Source organism: Periplaneta americana, chromosome 10, assembly GCF_040183065.1.
Source record: "Periplaneta americana isolate PAMFEO1 chromosome 10, P.americana_PAMFEO1_priV1, whole genome shotgun sequence".
NCBI lineage: Eukaryota > Metazoa > Arthropoda > Insecta > Blattodea > Blattidae > Periplaneta > Periplaneta americana.
In genome coordinates this window covers 120,668,762-120,693,121 of record NC_091126.1, presented here as the reverse complement: position 1 = coordinate 120,693,121, position 24,360 = coordinate 120,668,762, and the positions used below count along the sequence as shown (strand labels likewise).

Sequence of the window (24,360 nt, the reverse complement as noted above, 5' to 3'; positions counted from 1 at the left end):
TTAAGCAAAGTTGCAACTCGTGCAGCGGTTACGTTTAAAGTAAATAGACAACAAGCAGGACAATTATGTGCAGAACAGGAGACGGGTATTATTACATCAAGGTTACAAAAATAGGAAACCGACAAATAAAATAGACGATATAGCAGGATTAAGGAATTGTTTGAAAACTATTTCCTTCACAAAGAAATTTCTACTTCACGGAAATTACTGTAATCACTGTAAAAGAAAATTGGGATTACAGGTCATAAGAACAATAAAATGGATGGAAATTTTATTTCAAGAAATTTGAAGATGAACGACACGTCTTAAGAGAACGTCCCAACGTTGTTGCTGAGCGAGCAGCTTATGTCCAATTCTGAAATGAAAGAGAAGAATAAAAGCAGGTGGTGTTGGAACACAGTTTCACAACCTTTACAGTATTCACAAGTGCTGGCAAGAAGTAAACATCGATAGTTATAGAAATAATAGTCCATACCAGAGACTACTCGTGCATCATGCAGGTGGGGAAATAAGTGTATGTCAAATGTATTTTTATGTATGATGCCAAATTGAAATCAGTTTGTCATAATTAAATAAACACGAACAATTGCATTAAGTGGACGACTACTGAAGACATTCCAGACGGGAATCGCCAGCAATAATTTGTCAAAACACAAAGGACAAACGAATGTTAGGCCAGTTTGTCACTGGTGAGTCGTGCCTTTACACACTTCATTTCTCCCAATCCCACTGTTGCCAGATAATAATTCATAAACAGTCAGTAATCCTGTTAACAGTTGTACCCTGTTAACGTCTGTTAGTACCAGTTAAAATTGCTACCTAATCTCTGGTTAAGCATTTTTACAGTGCATCGACCTCGTTTAGAACTTCAACAGGAGGTTATCACTATAATCTCTAACCGGCCATATTCGAATGGTTAAAGAAGATGACCAGTGATCAGCAAGCCTAGTAAAACAAAATGGTGGCCAGATCTACATCTGATTGTTAGAAGGTGATTAGTTTGTACTTTGACAGGGATGATGTTGAGCGTTAAGTTTTATTAATGGCAAGAGAATTCTTACGAGGAATTAAGGGACAGTAAATTTCAAAAGGGTTTCGTTTATCAAAATCTATCGTGTCATCTTTGCTGCAACAAATTGATCACTTGGAATAACCCACAAACAGTACTATTTTTTTCCACGAATCGGCAGTTAACATTATTATTTGCAACTTGTAGTTTCAGTATTTTAATGGGGATAATTCTAATATCTCTTTTCGTACATCGCAGCCTGAACAAAGAGAGATTATGGATGGAACTTAGGATATTGCATACTTTTCTGGTATAATTGGGGCCTGGATTGTATAGACCAAGAAACAAAATTTGGGCCACCTGAATTTTCCAAGTTTCAGTTATAACATACTGCTTATACTCATCATCCATAGCGTTACAGCCTGGATCGGGCCTCGGCTTCTTTAAGAATTCTTCTCCATCGGTCTCGATCTTTAGCCACCGTCCACCATTTCTTCACTCCAAGGCTCTTAATGTCGTCCATAACACAGTCCATCCATCGTAGCTTTGGCCTTCCAACTCTTCTTCCTCCAGCAATCCCATATTCCATAACCTTCCTAGGTATTTCACATTCATCCATTCTCTTAACATGCCCTGCCCATCTCAGACGAGCAATCTTAATGGATGTTATTATATCGGGAGACTCATAAAGCTGGTATAATTCGTTATTATATCTTATTCTCCAAATTTCACCATACCTTACAGGTCCAAAAATCCTTCGCAATATCTTCCTTTCGAATGCGGCCAATCTAAATTTATCCCTTTACTGCTTATACTCAGTTCACCAAATTTTGCTTCTGGATCTGTACACACATTTCTTCTAATCTTCGTCCATTTCCTTATGGATTTGTTTTAAATATAACATATTAAGGATTCCCCATATTTAAATCTAATAATGAAATCTATCAACACTTCAAATTCACATTGATATATTATCATTTTCGCTTTTAATTTTCCATTTCGTACGATACTAAACTAAGAGCACTGAAAAACAAAGAAATGCAACCCGTAAATATAACAACTCCCAAAGGCAAACAAATGCAACGCGAAGATACAGGATACGTTCGTTTCGATGTAGAACAGAGTAAGCACAGTCGTTTTTAGACGGTGACTGTCGTCTTTGCAGTGCTTTCCTTTCGTCATTTTGTAGAAACAGTGTACCATTACAGGCTTTTACCCCGGTTAAATGAGGTATCGGCTAAACATGATTAAGTAACCGGTGCAGAAAAAAATCATTTTATCCATGGTTATTACATTTTTAACCGACGTTGATGCACGTGCTCCCAACCCCGCTGTTGCCTGGTAGTAATTCATAAACAGTCAGTGATCTTGTTAACATAGCCGTAAAAGCATTAGTCTGGCAAAGGACGGCGTTGGACTTTTTCATTCCTCATCCTCTCCTCCCTTCCTCAGAATCCTTTCGTCTTCTCTATTAATTGTGAAGTATGAGTTTGTGCAGTATACGAGTTTCGTTTTACGATGCCTAAAGTAAAGTACTCTGATCGTGTTAAATTGCGTGGATGTGGATTTGCTAAAGAGTTTGGTAAAAGTATTTTAGTACTGATGGGGAAATTTTATTTTACAGAATTCATGAGGTAAATGATAAGGCTTAGAATCAATCCAACAACATTGCAGTATTTCTAAAGACAAACTGTCTAAATAGACAATTCGCTGCTGAAATCGGAGTGCATCTGATTTTTCTAAGGATGTTTGTGAGATTATAGCTTCATCAAAACATTCCTTTACTGAAAGTAAATAAATATCAATATTTTCCGGAAGTTCTTAGAAATATACATAATTATTCTTATTCCTACCAAGTCCACATTAAAGGAGTTAATATTCATACATACAATTTTATTGAATGATGAATAAAAAAAAATAAAAATAATATTTGGACTGTATTTACTTCTGCGTCATATTTCCAGTTTCTATGTCATTTTGGTGCTTTTAGGGCATAAGTTTATGCGTATTTCTGGAGCTTTTAGGTAATAGAAATCCGAGCCATTATTATTATTATTATTATTATTATTATTATTATTATTATTATTATTATGTCAATGGTGCCATATGTAAGAGAAAATTGACATTTTCAAGGAAATATTGTTTAAGAGACAGATTTGTTGATTTCAGTTCACTGTTTTTGAGGTAGAGTTCCTCTTAATAGGAATAGTTTGACTCTTTACATGGTTACTAAAAAGAGTTTACTATTTTAGAATACATAGGTTGATTTTTTAGTTCTGGCAACTATTTTCTTTCTCGCTACATAGCCTACTTCCATGGTTAGGCCTATAAGTTTTACAAGCCTTCGATGTAGTCACCAGCATTGCGTACGTGTTCCCAGCGATGCGGAAGCCATTGGATCCCGTTGGCACTGCCTAATTTGTTGATAGTGCGAATAGAGCGGTCGGTTGCCTGTAAAACGTCAACTGTTCGGAAGCGAATCCCGCGAAGTGGATCCTTCATCTTAAGGTGTCATGTAGGCAGAAAATACTGAAAAATCATATATTTTTTTTATTTTCTCTTTCCATAGTTTAGATATTCAGTTATCATTTCCCGAAATTTTATGTTCCAATTCGAAGCCCTTGTGCCCCAAAAAAATTAAATACCATGGTGCTGTCATCTGCCACGCCCACCTTCTCTGCTCTCTCTCCTGTCATCTTTGGTTCTTGTGTTGTTTTACAGTTTTTCTTGCAGGCAATTCAAATTTATTATATATAGTAGGCCTGTTCTTGAAGTTACTGAACAGGCAAGAAGTCTAAACTCAGCAACCATTGTGTAGAAGGCTATGGTTCATGGTTATCACGTGCGAGTTTTGTGTTTATTTGTGAATTACATGTTTTGCACTCAATGAATGTAAAATTCTGATTCTCTACTTATCTATAGGTTGATATAATAATGGGGAGGCCGAAAAGAGTGTTCAAAAAAGTTCCAAAGTCTCATATTTTTAATACAAAACCTAAAAACTTACGAGAGGTTAGGTTTGTTCAATCACAGACACAACAAAGTGCTTCGAAGAGAAAGGTTGGTGTAGGCATAGATGTAAATAGTAGTGTTGATGAAATAAATAGTGGTTTTAGAATAATAGATTTATCATTACTCTGTGAGGCAGTAACTCATGCCTGTCAATGCTCATTTTGTGGAGGAAAAAATATAAAAATTGTAGATGATGGGGAAAGAGAGGGTGTTGTGTGTAACTTGCATATTGTATGTCAAGATTGTAATACAAACACAGCATTCAAGACATCTAAGGGCATAAATAGAAATTATGAGGCAAACATCAGACTGACTTATGGTCTTAGGTGTATTGGTGCTGGAAGAGAGGCTGGAAATTTATTATGTGGTATTATGAATATGCCACCCCCTCAATCAAGATTCACTGCTGCAAACCGTAAATTGCACAATGTCTTACAGGAAGTGTGTGAAGAGAGTATGAAAGAAGCAGCTCAACAAGCTATTTCTGATAATTCAAATGTTGAAGATTGTGTTGCTACAGATTTATCAGTTTCTTGTGACAACACATGGATGAGAAGAGGCCATACGAGTCTTCATGGTGTATCGAGTGTAATTTCTGTAGACACTGGAAAGGTATTAGATATACAAGTTATGTCCAAGCACTGCACAGTTTGTGCCTTACATAAACCTGATAGCAATAAAACCAAAGAAAAAGAATGGTCCAATCAGCATTCTGAAAGCTGCAGTAGAAATTATTCTGGTTCAAGTGGAGGGATGGAGCCTGCTGGAATGAAGCTGATTTTCCATCGCTCACTACAAAAGCACGGAGTCAGGTATACAAAATACCTGGGTGATGGTGACTCCAGTGCTTTCAAAGCAGTGAGTGAGAGCATGCCCTATGGAGATCAATGCATTATACAGAAATTGGAATGTATTGGTCACATTCAGAAGCGAATGGGAGGAAGGTTGAGAAGGTTAGTAGAACAAAATAAGGGTAAAGTTCTAAAAGATGGAAAGCCAATTGGGGGAAAAAATAGACTGACAAAAAAAAGAATTGACAGTTTGCAGAATTACTATGGTAATGCAATTAGAAGCAACCTCAATAACCTCCAAAGTATGCGACAAGCTGTGTGGGCCACATGGTTTCATTACTTGTCAACTGACAACAAACCACAACATGGACTTTGTTCAGACACATGGTGTAAGTACAAAATATTGCAGAAAACTGGGGAAAGGTATGTCCACAAGAACAGTCTTCCAGAAGAAGTAATGCTGACAATTAAACCAGTTTACCAAGCACTTTGTGATTCAGATTTGTTAAAAAAGTGTCTGCATGGCAAAACGCAGAATCCGAACGAGTGTTTCAATTCTCTCATATGGAAGAGATGTCCAAAAACAACATTTGTGTCAAATCTGGTTGTTAGGATAGCAACCTTTGATGCTACTGCTGTATTCAATGATGGGAATATAGCAAGACTCCATGTCATTGAGAAGTTAGGATTTACGCCAGGAGTGTTCATGAGACAAATTTTGCAACGGGTCGATGAACAACGGATAAAGTTTGCTGAAGTGAGGACTGAAAAACTTTCCCAACAGGCTAGGCAAAGGAGTAGAGGAAAGAAGAGGGCTGCAGAAGACCAGGACGAGGATGTTGACTACAGTTATGGGGGATTTTAAGTAAGCTATGTTCAAAAATCACCAAACATCATTTTCTTCTATCGTTTTCTCAGTTTTTAAATTTTCAATACATAGGTACCTTTTTCTCAAAAACTATTAGAGATATTTTAATGAAATTTGGCACACACATTCATGTTAATATTATGGATTTTTTGCTGCAGCAATTTTCTTATATGATCATTTTTATAGATTTTGTGCTTTGAAATGTGCATTATTTTTAAGTAAAAATTTTAGTTCACATTAAAAAATCATTTAAAATTCAATGGAAGCAAATATGTAAAAACTGTTGCAGTGAGATGTAGTACTACTTAACTAATATATGTGTGTGAATTTTCATTCATTTTCTTCAAATGGATGCCGAGGAAAATGCACCTAGATATCGTAATGTATTGGAAAATAAAATGTGGTGTAACTTTCTTTCTTATAATCTAAGATATTTGAAAAAAATTACAGTAATGGAAGATATAGATATAAACAACTGTACAAAATTTCATTGCTGTATGTAAAAAATTGCAGTCGTGAGAGGGCATTAATCATATGAGGACATTTCTGCATACGTGTCACCTTAAGGATTAGATCGAAGTCGCAGGGACTTAAATCCGGAGAATATGACGGATGATAGAGCACTTCCCAGCCTCAACGATTAAACAATTCAGACACAACTCCAGCTGTATGCGCCCTAGCATTGTCATGCAGAACGATGGGTGGGTTATCCATAAACTGTCGCCGTTTTCTTCTCAGAGCTGCTCGCAGATTGTTTCGCAAAAACGAACAGTAGTACTGAGCATTAACGTTCTGCCTTGGGGGAACGGTGTGCTTTAAGGTCGCACCATCCCAATCATAGGCAAGAATCAGCATAGTCAGATCTGGCCCAGACCTCATCAATGATACGCCGTAAGAAGATCTCTCCTTCGCGCTCATAGCGCTGCAAGAGAGTACGAGATGCGTCATATCGCTGCTATTTTTGCTGAACCCATTTTGAGACAGTTTTCTGCAGTTTTAGGCTGTTCTTCAGGATGTTAAGCACAGCCGAAGGCGTCAATCCTGTATCTTGCGCTAACTTACGAATCGTGAAATTCCGATCCGTATCCACTAACTCGGACACAGTTTATATATGTTCGTCATTTACAGGTGGGTGACCAGATCGAGGCATGTCCAACACACTTTCGCGTCCTTATCTGAAAGCTCTAACCCAGCTTGCTATCGTTCGGTAAGGTAACGCAGCCGCACCGCAAGCCTCTTGCAGTCCTTGATGACACTGTGCGACTTCTAGCACATTGAATTTTTAATCAGACTCTCTGTTCCTCCGAAAAAATTGCGACCGCTTGCCCACAACTGCTCACCTTATTGTTGTCACTGTGAACGGTCATGGAGGTGGGGGAGAAGGCATGTGGTATAAACGATATTGCCGGGCTCCTTTGTACGGCATCGCTGCAGCATAGTTGCCACTACTAAAAAATCAACCCATGTACTTTGCTTCCTAATTTCGGATAGGATTTCTAATGAGAATGGGAAGTAGATTTTTTACACAAATAATTCAATATTTAAGAAAAAAAAAAACTTCTTTTATAATAGTGCAAGTAAAATGTACATACAATTAAAAGTGTTTGGAGGCCCTTACGGTTCCAGGAGGGTAGGATACGTTTACGTAGAGAATTTCTCATATTTGAACATTTTCCATACGTTTTTGCTAATTCCTGTACATAAGTTCCCGTTCGTCCTGGTTTGACACGTTTAAATATGTCTCTTGTAGGTTTAGCGAAGAGTTTAGGGATGAACTTACTTTCCTAAAAATTTTTCCAGTGAAGATGACAAAGTGAGATGTTTGCATTGCGGATCCGAATTTTCTATAACGCACGGCGGCCGTTCGGACATAAAAGATAAATTGATTTCTAATAAACATAAAAGAGTTTGTCAGCAGTTGTTGGTTCTTCAAAAGTGAGATGATATTTTAAAAGTACTGATTCTCTTGAGAAAACTTGCATTCGGCAGCAAAAGAAGCAACATTTGCTTACCATACCGCCAATCACAATATGAGTTTTAACTCAAATTTCTGTACTTCCAAATTGATATCGAAATTATTTGAACGCAAGTTTACACTTGCTAAAACAAAATGTGAAGCTGTAATTTTAAATTGTCATTGCGCCTTTAGTGCTTCATGAACTTTGTGAAGATTTGAATTAAGCAAACTTTATAACAGTGAGCATGAATGCTTCAAACAAGAAAGAAATAAAGATTCTACCTGCTGTGCGTTATTTTCAGTCGCAATCTGGATTAAAAATTAAACAACTAGATTTGAAGTCGGTGACGGGAGAAACCACTGAAATTGTTTTATAACACCTCGTATCAGTTTTGAAAGTAAAGAACTGGACAAGGTAAGTGTTGTTTCTGCGAAGATAACTGCAACACGATTTTCGGAGTACGAAGAAGAGTGTGAAAAAACGTTTACACACGACTGAAACAACCGGAAAGAGAGATAAGGGGAATTTGGTTGCGGTGCAGACATCGTACACAACTGCATACAGACTGCAGTTGATGTATTTCCAATCGATATCGAAGCCCTTATTGTGAAGATCAAGTACTTTCATGTGTATTCCGTTTGGGTGACTAAGCTGAAGGAGTTTTTTGATTTTGTGCAAGTACGGTATCGTAAGGTTCTGCAGCATGGAAAAACACGTTTCCCCCCCCCCCCTGATGTTAGCAATTGAACGGATCTTGTAGATACTTGAAGGGTTAAAAGGCCACTTCTGTTCGCAAGAATTGTGTCCAATCCTTATAAAAGATTTTGTTTGAAAATGAGCAAGGTGAAATGTAACTTTGATTCATTCATGGTCAACTAGCTCTCTTCAACAAAACCATCTTGTCCGTGGGGGGGAAAAAAAACCGATCAAACACAACGGATGTGTTCAGTGCTTACCAGAAACTCCAAGAAAACTTTACAGAGAGAAGGGATACTAAATTTATCCCTTTTAGTGCCAACCAGATCTTGAGCAAACTTCAAGATCAGTAAGTCAATAGTGCGAAAATAAATGACAACTTCTATTTTATAATCAGTGTCTGTCGTACCTGTAACTTTGGGAAAATACTTTTGGAGGTGCAGGTGCCTTCACTTGAGTAAATGAGTACTTCTCATGTTACACAGTCAGATAGGTAATGCAGGCATCCACAATACCAACATCATTAATATTATTTCCCATATTACTACCCAAAGGTAAAGCGCGCTGCTAAGGAGCAATGATACGTTGCGGGTTGCATCGGCGCGCCCACGCTAAGGTGTAAGGTGTGCGTAGAGTATTACAGAAATGACAGTGGACATTTTTCCCGAATATGTGTCAACTTAAACGTTCCACGTTAAAATAATTTTACAGTAGAATATTGCTTTCGGGAATGAAAAAATTTGCACAGTGGAGGTTAGATATTTATTGTTAAAAATAATTGGCATCTTCGCTGTTAAAATAAATTATGACAGTTCAAAATTGTTTTCATATAGGCTAGAGAAGTAAGATATTCTTTATTGGTATGGAAACTGTAGCCCATATTCTGTTACTTCTCTGTCGCATACTCAATTTAAAATTGACTCGAAACTTCAGCATTCTTAAAAACACACTCCTCGTAAATAAGATTAAATTAAGTGCCCACGCTTGTTACAGAAATTCAGTTAGCAACAATTATCTAATGCGTAAGTATGAGATTCGTTGCTTGTAGTTGCCAGTCCCTCCGTTTTGTTCCACGTTGAGACGTTCGTTTTATGCCGTATTGTTGATGAAAATGTCCAATTCTGAGAGAAAATAAACTCTCCTATAATATGAGTACTGCAAAAAGAAATTAAATTGTATATTAATTGAGGTTAAGATATACAGGGTGATTCAAAAGATTGCGCACAAACTTAAAGAGCTTATAGAGCTTGAAATACAGCTACTTTCGAATAGGAACTTACGGTCTAGGAAGTAATCCTGAGTCAGTGCACGCTAGGAAACGGTAGGAACTACGTTGCAGCTATACGCTTACGTTGCAATGAGACACTGAATTCGATACATTATGAAATGATTAGCCATCCAGTTTGTTGTCATACTGTTAAGGTACAGTACAGTACTGGTGTATCATATTCTTTTTGCATCTGCTAGTCATTAGTGCGTTCTGAGACAAGTGGGTTGTTTGTATTCTGGTACTGTATGGGCATTGTACACTACGACATTACGTACTTTGAAGATAACTACTGTTTGTGTTACTCTTCGTGAAATGGAACAACCTATACACATCAGAATTCCGAGACATGTATTTCATGTATGGCAGAGCCGCTGGTAATGCCCAATGCCTGTACACTTGTACAGCGCCCATTATCCTAACATACGTCAACCACAGCCTCGAACGTTCCAAAACGTTCACCACCGACTCAGGGAGACAGGGTTCCTTACGTCCAGTGCATCATGTGGGCCGGCCACGTAGGACTCGAACAGTCGCTATGGAAGAGGAGGAGGTACTTACACACGTAGAACAGCCATCTACCAGCACACGTGAAATCGCTCATACCATTGGAATTTCCCAAAGTAGTGTGTGGCGTGTCTTGCATGACAGCCAGCTGTACCTCTTTCATCCACATGGTTTGAGAGTGGATGATTTCCCACGACGAGTTCACTTTTGTAAATGGATTGTTGACCGTTGTGAGAATGAGCCCAATTTTCTAAACAACATGTTGTTCACAGATGAGGCACAGTTAACCAGAGATTAGTTCTTTAATTGTCCTAACAGTCATGTCTCATCGCGGCACAATCCCCAAGCTGTATAGCTATTGTTGCACCATCGAATCTGTGCCCCTTCAGCGCTGTCGTCGTTCTTGAAAAAGTTAACGCCTCTACTCACCCCATTCCACCCGCTTCTCTCCCACTACGACAAACAGCAGGCCACGAACCTTGCCGAATAGGGATGTTTCCAAACTTCCTCCAAACAGTGTCATGTCTCTTGAATATTGTTTATAATAATGTAAGGTTAATTATTACTTATTCATAATTTAATTTAAGTAGGTCTAATGACGCTGATTGACTTACGATTGTTTGCAGATAATTATATTATTACAGTGAATATTTATTGCTTTAATTGAAATTACATCAGAAACATTATCGCTTTGCCAGCATTTTTAACAGTATAATGTGGATGTATCCATGTTTCGTCTAAATACACAATCTACTTTCCTTCTCTGCGAAATTTCGCAATTTTTCTTAAATAACTGGCCCTCCATGCTACAATATAATTTCTTTCAATCAAAATACATCTTGTATTTCTACAGTTTTAAAATCTAAATCCCATGTCTCGAATCACTTTCCGTAGCGTTTCTCTCCCTCGGAAATTTATTGCTTCTCTCGCAACCTTCAATAATTTGTCCAATGTCGGAACTTCTTTCTGCATCTTATAAAATTCTTGTATCTTTCTTCTTAAAATACATCTGTCCATATCATCTACAAGAATTAAAGGTTCCCTTGGTCTGTTCTTCCCTGGTGACTCTAGCTTTTCATCTCCTGCACAGACTCCCTCTCTCCTGATTTTCTTTATTAGGCGCTCTGATCTGTCTATATAAATTACATAAAAACAGTTGTATTATATTAGTATTAGTTAAGTAAGTAATTTTAATACGTAATCAATTGAAATAAAATAAGCCTCACATGTGATCGCAGCTGCTCTTTTCGTTGCCTGATTTATGGGAAAGAAATATTGACCTGTTTTTTTTCTCTTCATCGCAAAATGCTATTACTTGCTGAATAATATTTCTTTCACCACTCCGTGCTACAGCATTCATGTTGAGTTGGCAACACTGGACTGCAAGTGCAAATAAACTGTCCCGCAAGAAGGCTCAAAATTGTGGGTAGTGGGAGAGAGAAAGAGAGAGGGATAGAAAAGAGAGAAATAGGAATACAGGGAGAGAAATGAATTGCCGAGGCTGAAAAGGAATTAAGGTTCAGTTCGCATATCTTACGGGGGCACAGATCCGATGGTGGGACTATATAATCGAACACCATCACCACCAACGTAGGTTTGCAGTTAATGTATGGGCCGGTATTATCGGTACCTCCTGCCACCACGTTTAAATGGAGTGAGGTACAAGGTCTTCATACGAGACGGTCTATAGAACTGTTAGAGGATGCATCACTTATCGTGCGTCGTCAGATGTGAATGCAACTAGACGGAGCATCTGCACACTTTCCTCCTCAAGTACGTGACATACTAAATGATACATATCCCTGGCGTTGGATCGGAAGGAAAGTTCTAATTACATGGCCACCCCACTCCCCTGATATGTCGCAATTTCATTTCTTCTTCTGGAGCATGTCAAAAACCTCGTGTACGAGATACCAGTTTCCGACCAAGAAACATTTCTCGCCAGGATACTTGGAGCATCTGATGAGGTTCGTGAGATGCGTCATGTACTTGGTAGAGTGCTCCAGAAATTCCTACGACGTTGGTATGCCTGTATTGATTGTGGTGTTCGCCAATTTGGACAAAGTTTGTAAAAAAAAAGTAGAGTAAACATTATCTTTGATTAACTTCAGTGTATGATTGTCTATTATGTAGTTCCTGACATTCCCAGGCTTGCACTGACCCAGGATTACTTCCTAGACCATAAGTTCTTATTCTAAAGTTGTTGTATTTCGACCCCTCTATAAGCTCCTTAAGTTTGTGCGCAACCTTTTGAATCAACCTGTATATTGATACTTCATCGCAGAGGTTGAGCAAATACTACTTTTGAATTGTTTCAATAAACAATTAGGAGTGATAGTGATGGCATGGAGGGAGACCTTTTAAAATAGTGCAGTATCTAAGGTTGAAATTTGCTAAATGAGCACAGCACCGCATTTTGTACTGTATTTTTGGTCCAGGGAAATTACTAATCTTTTACGAAAAAACGTACCTTTTAGACCAGTATTTTCTCTGGACCAAAAATAGTTTAATACCAGTGGAGTAAACATTAATATTTTGCCGTAGACCAATTTGCCGTAAAACGGTTCAAGTTCAAATGCTACGAAATTGCAGTGCTGTACTTATTTACTATATAGCGTGAGTTACATTTTGCCCCCCACCCCCGTAAATAAATATAAACTATTTGTTCGCTGTAGATTCTCATATTTTCGTACTACCATAGTGAACAGGTAGTTTATAGATATTAGTAGGCCTACTTCTCTGGTTTTTAGTTGTTGTTGAGAAGCGGATTGAAATTAAATGTAAATGTTGACTTTAATTACGATTTTAGATAAAGCATTTTTTTCCCGAAACTTTGGCCATTTTTTTGTGAAGAGAAATAACATAAAACTTATTTTCTGACTGACGTTTGCTGCTTAACGATTAAATGTAGATATTTAATATGCCCGAAATACTGTGATAGTTTGGTGGTATAATTTCGATAATAAAATAGGTCAGAGTCGATAAGTAAGCGACTATAGGTGAACCAGCCGATTTGTTTGGAATTCGGCGAACAGTGTTGCCATGGGAACGTATAGTTTGTGGCATGCAAAACAATCAATCCCACCGCTATATTATGCTGCCTTTTTCCCCTGTCCATGAAAGGCGTATATAGCATGATCATGGGCATAGCCTATCAGAAAACAGGAAGAATGTGGCCAGCCAATGGCGATTCTGTTTGACTTGAATTGGAGGGGTTGTTACAAGTGTTGTACGTGGCTTAAACTTAGAGGATCGCCGTGTAAGTGGACTAGGGCTGGCGTCTTGTCCGCATTCTGCAGGTGTCTGCCACCTAGACCACGTCATGGCTGGAGGCTGGTCATTTGTTTTTGGTCTCTTTCCTACAGGTAAGCGTAATTGGTAAAACTGGCCTTTGTCTTCGTTGGCGTTGGAAACTTTTTTAGGTAGTAAGAGAATGAGATATATATTACCATTTGTAGGTGCTTTGTCCTCGGACACTTCTGTGCACTGTTTCACAAAAGCACTTGGGTACAAATTTTTAATGTTACTCAGTTTTCTTGATCATTGTTCACAATGTTGAATGTGTTCAAAGTGTGTGATAAGTACCAAGTGGTGTGTAAGTTTTCATTTTTCTTCGTCCTTTATGATAGATTTATTGAATACAAATTAACCCATAGAATTCCAAAGCATATGCTGTAACAAATTTGAGGGAAACAAGTTAAAATGTATTTGTACAGTACTTCATGATAGTTTTCCCACCTTTAAACACAAGATTATTTTTATTTGAATAACGTATTAATAATACTTAGAAAAAATGAAATCTGCTTGTGAATGAGGCCAAGAATGTTTCTACGTTTCAAATGATCATGGTTGTAATTGTAAATTGCATAAATTTTACATAAGCGATACTTCATGAAAATTGTATTTGTAAGCGAGAATATTTTTTTTTAGTCTGGATGACTTGATGAATTCATCTAAAGTGGAAGACTGTTACGCTTAGGTACTATAATAATATGTATATTTCACATGGATTTTGTTGTACAATAATGCAATTTTTACGAAACAAATTTAAACTGTGCTAGCGCTTGGGAGTATAATAATTGTTTACTTTTCCTTTCAAAGTAAAAATATATTTGTTTTGATTATTTTTAAATCTGAAAGCTTAATTTACTGTGAATTCCTTGGATCAGTTACAAAACATGTACTGTTTTGTGTAACCGTCATAATATTGAAATGTGTTTTATTATTTAGCGTTGTTTCTTTTACAGTAAAAATTAAAACTAAATTCTTCTATTTTGCAGATTAGAATCCAGCTGCTAGCTTACGTAATTTGAGTTAAGTCTTCATTGTGCTACCTCCGTACCTCTAACTAGTTGGTAAGTACAAAATTATAAAAGTATACTTCTTATAATACCTGAATACTGAACGAAGTGTAAGTTTACGCACCATCTAAGTGTTTTAATACCGAGTTGTGAAAAGTTACGCCCGATTTTAAATGCAATAAGTATTATTTATTTGTTTCAACACCATGATTACATGAAAGGAACTGTAACCATGACACGGCTCACACTCAACAAAGCTTCAGAAAATAACAATAATGTAATCCTTATACATGAGATATGCTTGCATGAATAGAAATCGGGCGTAAATTTGTACACACCCGGTAAAACGTGGCAGCACTAGTGTGTTACAAGCAGGTTTAAGTGTAGGTAATCGTGAATTGCTTGACAATGCTATCCATTTGGAATGGAATGTTGCAAGAAACCAAATTTACAGATGCTGACCGGTATTCAATCTGATTTTGGTGAACATTTCCAGTCTCTCTCTTTTTTCATTTTTAAAATTCTCTCACAGTAAAAACATAATCAGTTTTCTCTTAAATAAATTAATGGAACAGAAACTGAAGGAACATATGCCACTAAATGTACAATTGATCAAAGCCTGTCCATGTACATATTTCCTGATAACAGTGAGTAATTGGCCTGAAATTTACTTTTCTGAAGGACGTTATTTTGGTATTACCTGTGACACCGATTTGGAGTTCATGTTGCTTTACTCGACATTTTTTGAATGCACCTAGAAAAGGAGGTTCTCTTTGCTCTTTTCACATTTAGATATTGAATTCTGAGCTCTAGCAATCAATCCGAAACTAAATGTCTCTCTGTAATTAATTGTGATTTTTTTTATAGATTTTAAAGTAACTCTTTGAAGCTGAAACAGCCCACTGGATGGATCTAAGGAGCGTAGTTTGTCACGATGCGTCTTTATTTTTTTAGAAAAGGGGAAAGCTTTAGTATACATTTTCCTCACTGCTAACAATTTATCTTTAAATACAAATAGCAAATTTGTCTGTGTTGAACGCGCATCATCACACTTACGAAAAGACAATTTTCAGTGGAATTTTGGGGGAAATGGGAAAGGAATGGAACTGTGTTCAGAATTATCCGAGAAGGGTTGGATTTTAAACTGATTTTCATTTGCACTCAATATGACATATATTGTTACTTTTTCATCCAGGAAATTAATTCAAAGTGAATTGTGTGAATAATGACAATTCTTTGCATCTGTAAGAAAATTATTGCTCTCTCAACCGCAGATTAACTTTGTGCATATAATATGGTCGTAATATTAATCTGCCAGACATTTTAAATTGAATTGAATGCGTTTAGAAATATCACTGTTCGGACTTTTTTTTTGCTTACAATAAAAACTGCTTGTAATTAGTTCGTCATAAAATAGGGAAAGGTGTTAAAATAATTTTTCACTTCGTCTACACAAAAAGATAATTATATTTCAAGCTTTTTATCGTGTTGTCAGAGCAGATTGTGATGATTTGGAAATCAAAATGAGAGTTTTCGTTTAAGAATGCCGTACATTAACATTAAGTTATGTTCCATGTACAATATAATATGTACAGTCTTAGAAATAATTGATGGCGCACAGATATTTTCAAAGTCCCAGGAAGTACAGCGCATGATTGAGGTAATAACATTCATTCCGTTCCGTTGTATGATGTCCCTAAGTAGCTAGAACAAATGCCAGAAAAAAAACATTTAGCGTAAATATGTAGTGCGATGAAAACTTTTTCATCACTAAGAGTCGCGCTATCAGTTGTTTGTAAGATTGTACATTATTCCAGAATTATCCATAAAAGTAAGTCTTCAAAATATTCGAAGGGCATGCATGTTTCTGTCCGGTTTGAATATTTTATATCAGATGTTTTCAAACCACATTGTGTGTAGATGTTACGCTTGCCTCGCTAGTTTTTTTTATATAGTAGACATATTTGTGTGTAGATGTCACTGTTGCCTCGTAAGTTTTTTATGTATAACTATATTTCGCCTTCAATTCTATTGAATATAACATGTTTTTCACCATTCGATCTGTGGTGGAGGTTTCGTATATACTCGTATTATTACATCGAGACTTAGGCGTATAATATATTCTCGATTATCCGTGCGCGGTTTATCCGGTTTACGGATTACCTGTGCATGGTTTATGCCCGAAAATAATTTATTACTTATTAATATAAAGTGATAATAAATCATGAAAAAATAATACGAATTGCAATAAGAAAACGAATGATCAGAAGCAGAAAAGTATCAAAAACTACTTTAGGGCATAAATTATGGACGTAGGTACTGTAAACCAGTAGTAATGGTACGCGGGTTTACCTGATCCAACTGACTAGATATGTAAAAATTGACATTTTATTGCAGTTTACATATTTTACATAATTCATTACTGTGATTATTGTATCAGTAACCTCTGTATAATAATAATAATAATAATAATAATAATAATTTTTCATACAAAATCAATCATAATCTTTCGTAATTTCTTATATACAGTAATTGCAATGCAATTTGGGGGTACAAAGATAAAATAAATGTATTTTGGGGGTACTCAAGCAAAAAAAAAAAATAATAATATCACTGCTGTAAACAACAAATTTACTTTTGTTTCCTATCTTAAATTGTAAGTGAATTTTAATCTTATGTGTAAAATAATATACTCCTGTGTATGTTACAGTAAATATGCAGTTAAATGTGTAAAATTATATTACACCTACTGTGTGTATTAAAGTAAATATGGAGTTAAATATAGATTTAGAAGTATTTGTTCACCAAATATGCCTGTATACTACATGGCATCGTCAAAATAATGGAATTTCGTATTTTAGTTTTTTCGCACTATCCGAGTACTTCGTCCCGTCATTAGCCAGAATAGTCGAAAGTATACTGTATTTTTAATGTTGAATATATGGAACCTAGTAACTTTTAATTTAATATCACGATTGTTGTTTAGTCACCTGTCCGAAGAAAGATTTTAACCTCATAAGTAACACCAATAATACATCACTTATGAGGCATCTAAGCCAGCCATAATGTGGGTAAGGTTGCCAGTTCCTTTCCCCTTCCATTGCATACATCGCTAAATACAGTGCGATCAGTTTTTCTTTCCGCTGGAGTGTTTTGCTTATGGGCGAGCTTAGCCAGTTAGCCGGGTCTCGGTGATTAGCGGGAGGGTGAAACAAAACAAATCAACCATACAACAATACACAAACAAATTTACGCCGCATTGTGGTGTGCGAGTTTGTCTTGTACACGGTATTTTTTTTTTTATTTACTCCGGCGATGATAATTGCAGGCTGTTAGATTGGGAGACCGAGGGGGCCACAAATCCCTATTAATAACTCTCTCTTGTTTAAACACATTGTGAATTTCTCTCATGGAAATATTCGCAGTGTGAGCAGTGGCAGAGTCCTGTTGAAAAAATGCATGATCACGGTCCCTGTCGGTTAACTCTTTGAAGAAAGGAGTTAGTATGGTATTCACATAAGTAACAGAATCAACTGTATTCTTAAAAAAAAAAAAAAAAAAAAAGTCCTGTGATTCTTTCACAACTGATGACGCACCATACACCGACTTTGTCATCATGGAGGGAGGTAACGATTGTTTTGAGTACACATAACCATGAAGATGGAACCAGGTCTCGTCCGAGAAAAATATTAAATGTGGGTCTCTTTGTCCATTGTACACGTTTTCAGAATCCACTCGTACGTACGGAGTCATCTGGCTGAAGAAAATGTGCCACAATTTATTTTATACGGTTTGAAGTGCAATAATTTAGTAGCCTTTTGCACAGACCCATATGAAAGTTCCACTTGTGCAAGACGACGAAGAGATTTTCTATGAGAATTTTCTAAACTATTATGAATCCCATGTAATCTTTCTTCGGTGACTCGAAGTCGTAGCGCAGCTGTTCCCGGGTGTGTGTTTTGTTCATTTCTCAATTCGACAATATAGATTAAGCGTATTATGCCTCGAGTTGACAACCGCACAGCGTGTCTTTATTTACGTTTCATATGTGTTAACTCAGCTCGTGAAGTTCGAAGGCGGTTTCAAGAAAGATTCCCCCAGATCGTAAAACAATTCACAATCTTTATCATACTTAAATTTCAGGAAACTGAAGTGTTCAGCCTAAGAAACATAAAAGTAGCGTAGAGTTCTCACCTACAAAGTCAACAAGTGAGCACGCAGACTTGCTACTCCCTCCAGTACGCGGCAAAGGAGTGGGAGATCGCTCATAGGAAAAATCCCATGACGCGGGGGAAAGCATAACTGATCGCACTGTAGTAACATATTACAGTAATCAGACTTCAGATGTATGCAACCAATAATTCTTCCTCTGACACACATCGTCAAGTGAGTTGCACACCCTGATAATACTGGGTGTTTCAGAATGGCTTTCATAAATTTAGGGCGTAATAGAGTATGCTGTTGGGAATATTTATTAAGGAACCCATAGTCGGGAATGAAAAATGGCGCCTGTGCATGAGGTGAAATGAAATCATTGGAGGGAAATGTAGTTATTTTAACGTCAATTTGTTCATTGAACGTACCCTACATCGAAGGTTAAACACACACCCTGCACATAAGATGTTACAGTTAGGATGGTAATTAATTTTTTCGTCCTGTAATGACTCCAGCATGAGGTATAATTGAAATTATTTGGTAACTGAGGTAATTTGGTCTTTCTCATTATGTTGTCGATCATGACAACAATATTTCACAATTTACTGCTGCTTAATTTGCTGTTCGAGTGTATATTCTTTGACAGTATAAAGTTGTATGTTACCGTTTTGTGATCTTAATCATATCCTGTGTTGAAAATTGTTCCCTCCCCCCCCCGCCCCCAAGTTACTAAGTTTTCAATTCGAACTGTTGCCCCGTTAACCAATTGATATTGTACAAGGTAATTCAAAAAGGTCTCCGGGGTTTTATAATGTCGCTACATCCAAACTACTAAACCTATATTGAGACAATAAGTACCAATAGAACAGTATCTGTGAAGTTTGCTTTGTTACCCACAGATGTTCAATGTATTCACCTCGGGTCACACGGCAGACCTCAATGCGTTACTCAAGTTCCTCCCACACTCGACGTAACATGACACCATCGATAGTCTTGACGCTATTCCTGATACGCATATTTATATCATCCAAGTTAATAGGAAAGGGTGGCACAAAGACCATGTGTTTAATATACCCCCACAAAAAGAAGTCGCAGGGAGTCGGATCTGGCGACCGCGAAGACCACGACATTAACCAGTTATCGCGATCACACCCACGCCCGATCCAACATCGTGACAGTTGGTTGTTCAGGTACCTGCGAAACCTCAAGATTGAAGTGTGGGGGCGCTCAATCTTGTTGGAAAATTATGTGTGGTTGATCTTGTAATTGCAGCATCAACCACAATTCTAGCATATCCAGGTATTACATTCCGTTCACAGTGTCTTCCTCGAAGAAGTACGGACCATAAACCTTATTGTGCGAAATGACACAAAGCACATTGATCTTGAACGAATTGCGCACATATTCCACATAAACGCGCGGATTTTCGGTACCCCACACTCTAACATTGTGGCGGTTAACTTTTCCACTTAGGTGGAAGTGCAGTCATCACTGAAAACCACCAGCCCGCGAAATCATCATCTTCCAACATGTTCTGAAATTCATTGCAGAGTGCTTTCCGGCTACTGTAATCTGCAGGTTCTAGGGCTTGAAGTTGCAATCTGTATGGCTTGAAATGTAAGTGCTTGCGATGAACACTTCAGAAATTATCATTCTGATTCGAAAATTTGTATTCAAAATATTTCCATTGCTTAAGGTTTTCGAGTTAATCGTGAGTTTTGAAATGTAATTAAAATATTCTTAGTACAATATATAAATAACATCTATATTGATTAAACACTAGTATGGCATAATTTGAAATTGAGAAAAAGGAAAAGAAAGAATTTATTATTGTATTACTGTCATCATTATTATTATTGTTATTATTACTTACCTACAAATGGCTTTTAAGGAACCCTCAGGTTAATTGCCGCCCTCATATAAGCCCGCCATCAGTCCCTATCCTGTGCAAGATTAATCCAGTCTCTATCATATCCCACCTCCCTCAAATCCATTTTAATATTATCCTCCCATCTACGTCTCGGCATCCCCAAAGGTATTTTTCCCTCCGGCCTCCCAACTAACACACTATAATTATGCATTTCTGCCCTGCCCATCTCAAACGTCTGGATTTAATGTTCCTAATTATGACAGGTGAAGAATACAATGCGTGCAGTTCTGCGTTGTGTAACTTTCTCCATTCTTCTGTAACTTCATCCCTTTTAGCCCCAAATATATTCCTAAGAACCTTATTCTCAAACACCCGTAACCTCTGTTCCTACCTTAAAGTGAGAGTCCAAGTTTTACAACCATAAAGAACAACCGGTAATATAACTGTTTTATAAATTTTAAATTTCAGATTTTTTGACAGCAGACTAGATGACAAATCTTCTCAACCGAATAATAACAGGCATTTCCCATATTTATTCTGAGTCTAATTTCCTCCCGAGTGTCATTTATATTTGTTACTGTTGCTCCAAGATATTTGAATTTTTCCATCTCTTCGAAGGATAAATATTATTATTATTATTATTATTATTATTATTATTATTATTATTATTATTTTGAAAACAAATTTGAAATCAGAGCGATGATTTCTGTGAGAATCCGCAGTGCTAACAGATAAAAGTTGTCGCCCTGCAAGAAAGTCCGCCACGCAAACTCCCGCATTAAACTCGCCGCAACTCGCAAACCGATACAGGTTTTGAATATCAGCCACTTTTAAAAGTAATTTCCATTCTATCTAAACATTTCTCTCGCTTTGAACCCACATCTAAAGTGAAAAATAAAAAAGTTTGTCGCTTATCAACTTTCGATATGTCAATGCCTATTTTGAACGGGTGACTTCGAAGTTAGTATTTTTTTTTTTCACTGTCCATAAAAGATTTTGATTCCAATTTTTTTCTATGCTTTCCTTAGACATTTATATATGAATCCTAAAAATTACAGTGCAATTAATTGTCTCTCATAGGAGCTAAGACATTGTTTGAGAGCAATGACTACTTCTCTATTCTTGATGACGCATGCAAACTGACTGTCACTTGCCGTTAAGTGTGAATGAGTTTGCATTGGACGTGACGGTGACGCTGATGGTCCGTGACGTTGATGTTCCGTATAATGTGAATCTTGCTTTAAGGTATGCATCGACTCTTGGAGTAAAAATTTACAATCTCTCCTGAATCTAATTCAAAATTCATTTACTAATTTCTTACAGTTAAATGAAAGGAATGCAGAAGGAAACAGAAAAAGAAATTTGAGAGCCCAGGGAAAATATTTTGTGAAAGAAATATATTCTTTCGGCAAGCATTTCTTTGCTTCCAATTGACCTAGATCATTCAATTTTCACCAAATTGATCCCTAAACAATGAAGAATGTTGTAGTCTAGAATGAACTTGATAGCATTTCTCACTTATTTTTTATGTAATTTTTTTTGTAATGTTTAAAAAAGATATTTTTTTTTATTTATAAGGGAGACAATGATTTTGCTTTGAACTAAATTAGTTGATTTTAGATCACAACATATGTAGCTCTATGTCTAAGCTTCAATTTTGTGCTTGAAGTCATTAGCTCAATTCTAAGCGTACTTTTTACTTGCTCAAGACTGAAAAATGTTGAAAAAAACTGAAATAGGGTAAAAATGAAAAAGTTTTAGTTTAAGCGAGGTTACAAATAACTTACTTTTATGCTTCTAAAACCCTCCTGGAACATGGGTGAGGTCTTTTCTTGTGTCTTGGTCAATTTTCCTCTTTTTCACAGCCCTCCTGTACAGTCTTCTCTGTTGTTGCTCAGGTGTGCACTGTATGTTGCCCTTCAGGGTTCGGGTCTCGTCTGCAGCATTCACTCTAGCTATTGTGTACTTTTCTGGGATGATGCTCACCTTCCGGAATATGTCCAATTCAACTTCGTTGCCACAATTGAAGTGGCAGATAACATCCATGACCCCAAGCTTCAGGGTTGTACGGCTTAGATACGTTTCTTTGGGTCGACGTCTCCAAATCAAACCATTGAAAAACTTGTTTGCATTCTGAGTCTTGTCATGCAAACATCTGCTCAGCATACTGGGGTCTGTAAGCCATTCGTAAATAGATTTAGTCCACTTCTTGGCGCAAGCAGCTGTGTATGGAGTATGAAAAAGTTAGATTTCATCCATCAATAGTGAGAAAACTTAAACATGTTATATATGTTTAAAACTAGAAGAATCAAGCTAAAATATGAGACGAAAAACAAAATTTTCATTTTTTGAAGAAAAATTGCCATTCTAGGGGTCGATGCATACCTTAACCCGTCCTTAGGGATTCATGGATGGGCTTCAGAGGGTCCATGGAAGTCACATAAAAAAATTAACATTTATATTCACTATATTATTTTCGTCGCCTTTTTACATTTTTCCAGGGAGAGGATCCATAGTTTTCACCAAAAGATTAAGAACCGCCATCCTAGTGGGATCTACAAGAATATTTTATCACTTTATTTCAGCATCTCTCTTCAAATTAGAGAGTTATATTTATAATATATTTATATCAACACAACAAAATGTTTTGCCAGTTTGAACAAAAAAGTCATTTTAAATGTAGTGCTGGTACTTGTGCTGTCCTCTTTGTAAATAGCTGTCTTATTTTAGCATAAAGTACTTAAATCTTCAGTAATTTCATCCATATAAAATTATTCTACGTTTAATTTTTACTTAACTTTTGTAATAAATTGTCCAGTCTTTATTAATCAAATAATATTTTAGTATTTCGATTTAATTGTAATTGTAAATTTAATATTATTTGTAATTTTGTGTTAATATTGTACAGAGTGCGCACAAAGTCTGCATACACATTACATTACAAAGTCTGTATACATGACAAAACACGCAACGTCCCTCTTAGGAATCCAAAACATCCGTATGTGTCCTTCCGTGGTCTTTGTGTAGTCGAATGCTCTGCCATGTTCTCTTGTTCATGTTAACCAACATTCTTAGGGTCACTGAAAAGCTGCGTGCACCGCATTTTCCATTTCGTCAGCGGGAGCTGTGATAAATCGCGCATTCGTCAGAAAAAATTACCTTTGCCTGCTGAGCCATTGTTGGAAATTGTTGCACATCCGACCACAAGAGTCCACATGTCTCTCCAAACTACCATCTGATAATTCATTAACATCCAATGGACGCCAACACTTCAATTTCAGGTCCAATTTAATGTGTTTCCGTATGTTTGATTCTGGTATTTCCAACTCAGCAGCACGTTTCCGTGTGTATTTGACCGGAGATTGTTGGACAGATTGTATGTACTACTTCTGCACAACATTCAAGCCTTGTGGATGGCCTTCCACTTCTCGACGCTTCGCGAACACTGTCCGTTGTGAAAGATTTCTTTTCCCACAGCAACAAAATCTTCCTCGTCGATGCTGCCTTCTCAAACCGCGCAGAGAAATTGTGCATGATATTTTTCATTTATTTGCCATTAACTTGACGCTCATGAACCCACACAGCGGGCACCAAACGTTCCTCATTCGTGTACTCATTTCAGCTATTCTTTCAACTAACAATTTGCTGCCATGCATTACGATTCTCAGAGCGTCAACAATGGACAGCAATAGTGCCAACCTCACCAGCACGAACATGGTACGTCAGCGTGAATTTACTGTAAATAATTAAATTTAATTTAATGAAAGTATACTGTACTTTGTAATGTGTGTACGGACTTCGTGCGCAGACTGTAGTTGCAATACCCTGGTAGAGGGGAAGAGAAGTCCCGATGGCCTTATCTCTACCAGGTTAAACAAAAACTAAATACTGTGTCAGTAGACCTATCCATGTTACAAATCGCCAGC

The 24,360-nt window shown here is 36.9% G+C and overlaps 1 long non-coding RNA gene across 1 annotated transcript in view; it reads left to right on the top strand.

Moving 5' to 3' along the window:
• The window catches only part of LOC138707981 (uncharacterized), a 152,100-nt gene that overhangs the window by 83,919 nt on the left and 43,821 nt on the right, over window positions 1–24,360 (top strand). The window contains exon 2 of the long non-coding RNA XR_011334515.1: window positions 14,389–14,463. This is a non-coding gene — a long non-coding RNA (uncharacterized lncRNA). The remainder of the gene's footprint in view (window positions 1–14,388; window positions 14,464–24,360) is intronic.